At 36.2% G+C, this 5,662-nt stretch overlaps 1 long non-coding RNA gene across 1 annotated transcript; it reads right to left on the reverse strand.

Moving 5' to 3' along the window:
- Positions 1–255: 255 nt before the first annotated feature.
- On the reverse strand, positions 256–1,932 carry LOC137628407 (uncharacterized). The gene is made up of 2 exons (XR_011041358.1): positions 1,672–1,932; positions 256–1,525 (listed from the first exon to the last, which is right to left on the reverse strand). It is a non-coding gene; the product is annotated as an uncharacterized lncRNA (long non-coding RNA).
- Positions 1,933–5,662: the final 3,730 nt, after the last annotated feature.

Below are 5,662 nucleotides of genomic sequence, written 5' to 3' on the forward strand. Positions count from 1 at the left end.
TAGACTGGGGTGGATAGAGTCTTCCTTCATTGAATTACCAGATGAAAGTGGTATGATTGGTCTGCTAATTGTTTGGGGTCGAACTCTATTTATGTAGAGTTGAATGTGCTCCTGGGCTTCGAGTGCCAATGGTGTTGGCAAAGATTTAAGTTGAAGCTCAATGTGTCTCCCGAAAACTTCGAACTCGTTTTCATTTGTCATAGCAGCTTCAGATATGTCTTTCAGTTGGGACACCATACTAGATAGCTGCATCCCTTTCGTTTTCTTTTTTTTTTTTTTTTTCCTAGCAGGTGTAGGTTTTGGGTCATGTACTAATCTATCCTGCACTACAAAGTCATTGTGTTCAGTTTCTGCAATATGTACGCCATCGTTGTTAATCTGAAAAAAGAAAGTATTTCAATAGGTATATATTTAAGTTAGGAGCCAGTATAATATAGAGGGAGAGAATGTAAAGTGGTGGACATACTAATGGGATTAGTACCTACCGTTCACCACTATAATATATTAGTTTAAATTGAAACCACAATTCAACTTTATTTTTACTTTTTTCAGGTTCCTGGTACAACAGATTGGAAAATGATTGCAAATGATTTTCAGAAAGAATGGAATTTTCCTGGATGCTGTGGAGCAATAGATGGCAAGCATGTCATTATAAAAGCACCTCATGACTCAGGAAGTTTATACTACAATTACAAAGAATCAAACAGTGTTATCTTAATGGCAGTTGTAGATCATAAATATTGCTTCAATTATATAGACATAGGTTGTAATGGTCGAGTTTCTGATGGAGGTGTTTTTCGTAACAGTAGTTTGTATCAATCTTTAGAGAATGGTATGCTACCAGAAGGTCATTTCCTAGTTGGCGACAATGCATTTCCCTTGAAAGAATTCCTGTTAAAACCTTTCTCAGGAAGTAAATTAAAATTAAAGCAAAAGATTTTTCATTATCGTTTGTCGCGGGCTAGGAGAATAGTTGAAAACTCATTTGGTATACTAGCCACCAGATTCAGAATGTTTGAGAAACCAATGCCCTACAGTCCTAAGAAAGTGGTAGGCATCGTCAAGGCATGTTGCGCTTTACACAATTGGCTCAGACAAAGAACATTACAGAACACGCAGTTTGTATACACAGTAGACAAAGAAAAACTTAATGAAGCAACTGTCATCCACGGTAATTGGAGAGTGGTGCCAGCACCTTAAAGATTGGAACCACTACCCACATGTATAAGCAACCGGTCTACTGATCTTCGGGAAAGATATGCCTATTACTTTGTGGGAGATGGCTCTATTCCTTAGCAGGCAAGAATGATATATTAAGAATTGTAAGGAAATACTATAATTCACACATAATTAAATATATGAATTTAACAAATTGCTTTCACTTTCCATTGTTATTGCATGCATGTTCCCTAGGCATTCATCTAATATGGTGAACCATTTCACCGATGGAGTGTAAACTGAGTCCGTCCCGGCACCAGATTTTTTGGATTCCTTGATTTTTCTCAATTCTTGTGAGTAGGTTGATCTGAGAAGAAAACAAACAAATATAGAATAATAATGTAATTACATGAATAAAGCAAAACATATAGCCGTTTTTAACCAATCTTAACCTTATCACAACTGGAAAAAAAATTACTAACATGATTACGGAAGCATAAAAATGTTAAATACCTGATGTTCTTGATTTTCGCTTTTATCTCCTTCTCTTCAAATCCGGGCATATCCATGGTTTTCTCCAATTCAGCGTAGGCACTTTGTTTGATTTGTATATTTTTATACTGTGGACATTTAACATTCCACAAGCTCTCATATTGTAAATATTTCAAAATAAATTTTAGTGTTGTCTCTTCATTCCATCGAAGTGCCATTTCTGCGGCAACCTACAACTCATGAACTCCACTAAATTACCAAATTCAACACGTGTTCTCACTGGTTTAGTGGACGAATGACAAGTGGGCGGAGCTACTACTTGACCGTAAAAATAGAACATTTTGGATCGACTAAACACTAAATCACTAAATTGCTTACTAAACTACTTAACTAAACTGCTTGATCTTTAGACACGTTTATTAGCTAAATTACTCGCCACTTGACTAAATTAATGGCATAGTGTGAACCAGGCTTTAGAGTAGATTGTGGCTCCTTACTGATTTTTTAGCTAAAAGTTATCACTTACGAGCAAAAGTGACAGGCGGGGCTGGAGTAAAATTAGCAATTAGCAGTTGAGTTAATCGAGCTTCAGTTACGCATGTTCAGTTCCCAGTTCACTTAGTTCATTAAGATTATTTTTTTGTGGTAGAGTTAGGATAACAAAAACAACAACAACAATAATAATAATAATAATAATAATAATAATAATAATAATAATAATAATAATAATAATAATAATAATAATAATAATAATAATTATGCTTTGTTAAAGTAGCGACAAATATTTTCAATTATTAGAGAATTTCAAAACGTATTTCTACATAAGAGCTTCCAACCAATCCAATCTAAATAAAAATCCGATAACACGAAAACTAGAATGTTTCTCCTAAAGACTAATCCAGATTTACGTTTGGTCAGTTGATAGGATTTGCATATTCATGGAGTGTTCCACTAAACGCATTTGCCCAGCCAGGAAGGGAACATGAATTCATGAAGGGTCGTTTTTCTACTGCAAATCTACTTTAAATAAAATGTATTTGCAAAAGGAATTCTCATATATATATATATATATATATATATATATATATATATATATATATTACAGTTAGGCAGATATGCGAGAAATATTTAGCAAAAGGTAAGGAGGTGTATGTTGCGTTTATGGATCTGGAGAAAGCATATGATAGAGTTGATAGAGAAGCAATGTGGAATGTGATGAGGTTATATGGAGTTGGTGGAAGGTTGTTGCAAGCAGTGAAAAGTTTCTACAAAGGTAGTAAAGCATGTGTTAGAATAGGAAATGAAGTGAGTGATTGGTTTCCGGTGAGAGTGGGGCTGAGACAGGGATGTGTGATGTCACCGTGGTTGTTTAACTTGTATGTTGATGGAGTGGTGAGAGAGGTGAATGCTCGAGTACTTGGACGAGGATTAAAACTGGTAGGCGAGAATGACCATGAATGGGAGGTAAATCAGTTGTTGTTTGCGGATGATACTGTACTGGTAGCAGACACAGAAGAGAAGCTTGACCGACTAGTGACAGAATTTGGATGGGTGTGTGAGAGAAGGAAGTTGAGAGTTAATGTGGGTAAGAGTAAGGTTATGAGATGTACGAGAAGCGAAGGTGGTGCAAGGTTGAATGTCATGTTGAATGGAGAGTTACTTGAGGAGGTGGATCAGTTTAAGTACTTGGGGTCTGTTGTTGCAGCAAATGGTGGAGTGGAGGCAGATGTACGTCAGAGTGAATGAAGGTTGCAAAGTGTTGGGGGCAGTTAAGGGAGTAGTAAAAAATAGAGGTTTTGGCATGAATGTAAAGAGAGTTCTATATGAGAAAGTGATTGTACCAACTGCGATGTATGGATCGGAGTTGTGGGGAATGAAAGTGATGGAGAGACAGAAATTGAATGTGTTTGAGATGAAGTGTCTAAGGAGTATGGCTGGTGTATCTCGAGTAGATAGGGTTTGGAACGAAGTGGTGAGGATGAGAACGGGTGTAAGAAATGAGTTAGTGGCTAGAGTGGATATGAATGTGTTGAGGTGGTTTGGCCATGTTGAGAGAATGGAAAATGGCTGTCTGCTAAAGAAGGTGATGAATGCAAGAGTTGATGGGAGAAGTACAAGAGGAGGGCCAAGGTTTGGGTGGATGGATGGTGTGAAGAAAGCTCTGGGTGATAGGAGGATAGATGTGAGAGAGGCAAGAGAGCGTGCTAGAAATAGGAAAGAATGGCGAGCGATTGTGACGCAGTTCCGGTAGGCCCTGCTGCTTCCTCCGGTGCCTTAGATGACCGCGGAGGTAGCAGCAGTAGGGGACTCAGCATTATGAAGCTTCTTCTGTGGTGGATAATGTGGGAGGTTGGGCTGTGGCACCCTAGCAGTACCAACTGAACTCGGTTGAGTCCCTGGTTAGGCTGGAGGAACGTAGAGAGTAGAGGTCCCCTTTTTTGTTTTCTTTCATTTGTTGATGTCGGCTACCCCCCTAAATTGGGGGAAGTGCCCTTGGTATATGTATGATGTATATAAATATATATATATATATATATATATATATATATATATATGCATATATATATATATATATATATATGTGTGTGTGTGTGTATGTATATATATAGATAGACAGATACATAGATAGATAGATAGATGGATAGATATATTAGCTAAGCTACAACCATACTGAAAATGACATTTACTATTCACCTGTATAAATTAACGTTGATTCTTCTTGTTATAGGTTTACTCCGTCTCTTCTGATATGTAGCGATCATCTGCATCACTGTCTTGTGAGTGGCCTCTCTCTCTCTCTCTCTCTCTCTCTCTCTCTCTCTCTCTCTCTCTCTCTCTCTCTCTCTCTCTCTCTCTCTCTGTACAAAGCAAGTGATCACAGAATTGATAAAAGCACAAAACTTTGGGAAGGATATGGAAAATATAATTTTTACAGTAAGAATATAAAATGGTCAGAAATAAATGAAGAACTGAATAAAGAATGGAAAAATGTATTTGTAAGTGATAATATACAGGTAAATACGGACATACTGTACAATATACTGGAGAAAATTGTTGAAAAATATGTACCGAAAAAAAAACAATAAACAAAAGAGACAGAAGGATCTTATTTCAGAAAATTAGAAAGTGGAAGAAAAATCTTGCAAAAGAAAAAAATGTGTGGAAAATGAGGGAAATAAAATGTAAGATAGAAAATGCAGAACAAAAGATTATACAGTCGAAAGAAAATGAAAAAAGGGACTTAGAAGAAAGGACACTTCAAAATATAAAAAGAAACCCCAAAGTACTTTACTCCTATGCAAAAAAGATGAATAAAGGGAGATTAGAAATAGGCCCTCTAAGAATCGAAGGACGGCTAACGAATAAAAAAAAAGGAAATATGCAATATATTAGCAGAAAAATATAAAAGTGAGTTCACACCAAGAATTGCGAATGAGAATAATGAAACAAAAATGAGAGAAGAAAATGTTGAATATCTAACGGATATAGATATTAATGAAGCAGATATTGTCACGGCTATAAACGAAATTAAAAATGGATCGGCAGCCGGACCAGATGGAGTTCCAGCGATTTTGTTAAAAAAAACTGCAAACACTATCGCGAAGCCGCTTGCAATACTGCTAAGACAAAGTGTAGATATGAGCGAGATATATGTTAAACATAAATTAGCTTATATAACCCCTATCTTCAAAAGTGGATCAAGACTAGAGGCAAGCAATTATAGACCTGTTAGTCTAACATCACATATTATGAAAGTGTATGAGAGGGTAATAAAAAAGAAAATAATGAACCATTTGGTTAAAAATAATTTGTTTAATATGGGTCAACACGGTTTCGTGCCTGGAAAAAGTACACAGACCCAACTGATAGCACACTGTGAAAACATATACAAAAATATGATAAATGAAAAAGACACAGATGTGATCTATCTAGATTTTGCAAAAGCCTTTGACAAGGTAGACCATAACATATTGGAGAAAAAAATGAGAAAGCATAATATTGTGGGAAAGAT

This window comes from Palaemon carinicauda, chromosome 36 (genome assembly GCF_036898095.1).
Source record: "Palaemon carinicauda isolate YSFRI2023 chromosome 36, ASM3689809v2, whole genome shotgun sequence".
Classification (NCBI taxonomy): Eukaryota; Metazoa; Arthropoda; class Malacostraca; order Decapoda; family Palaemonidae; genus Palaemon; species Palaemon carinicauda.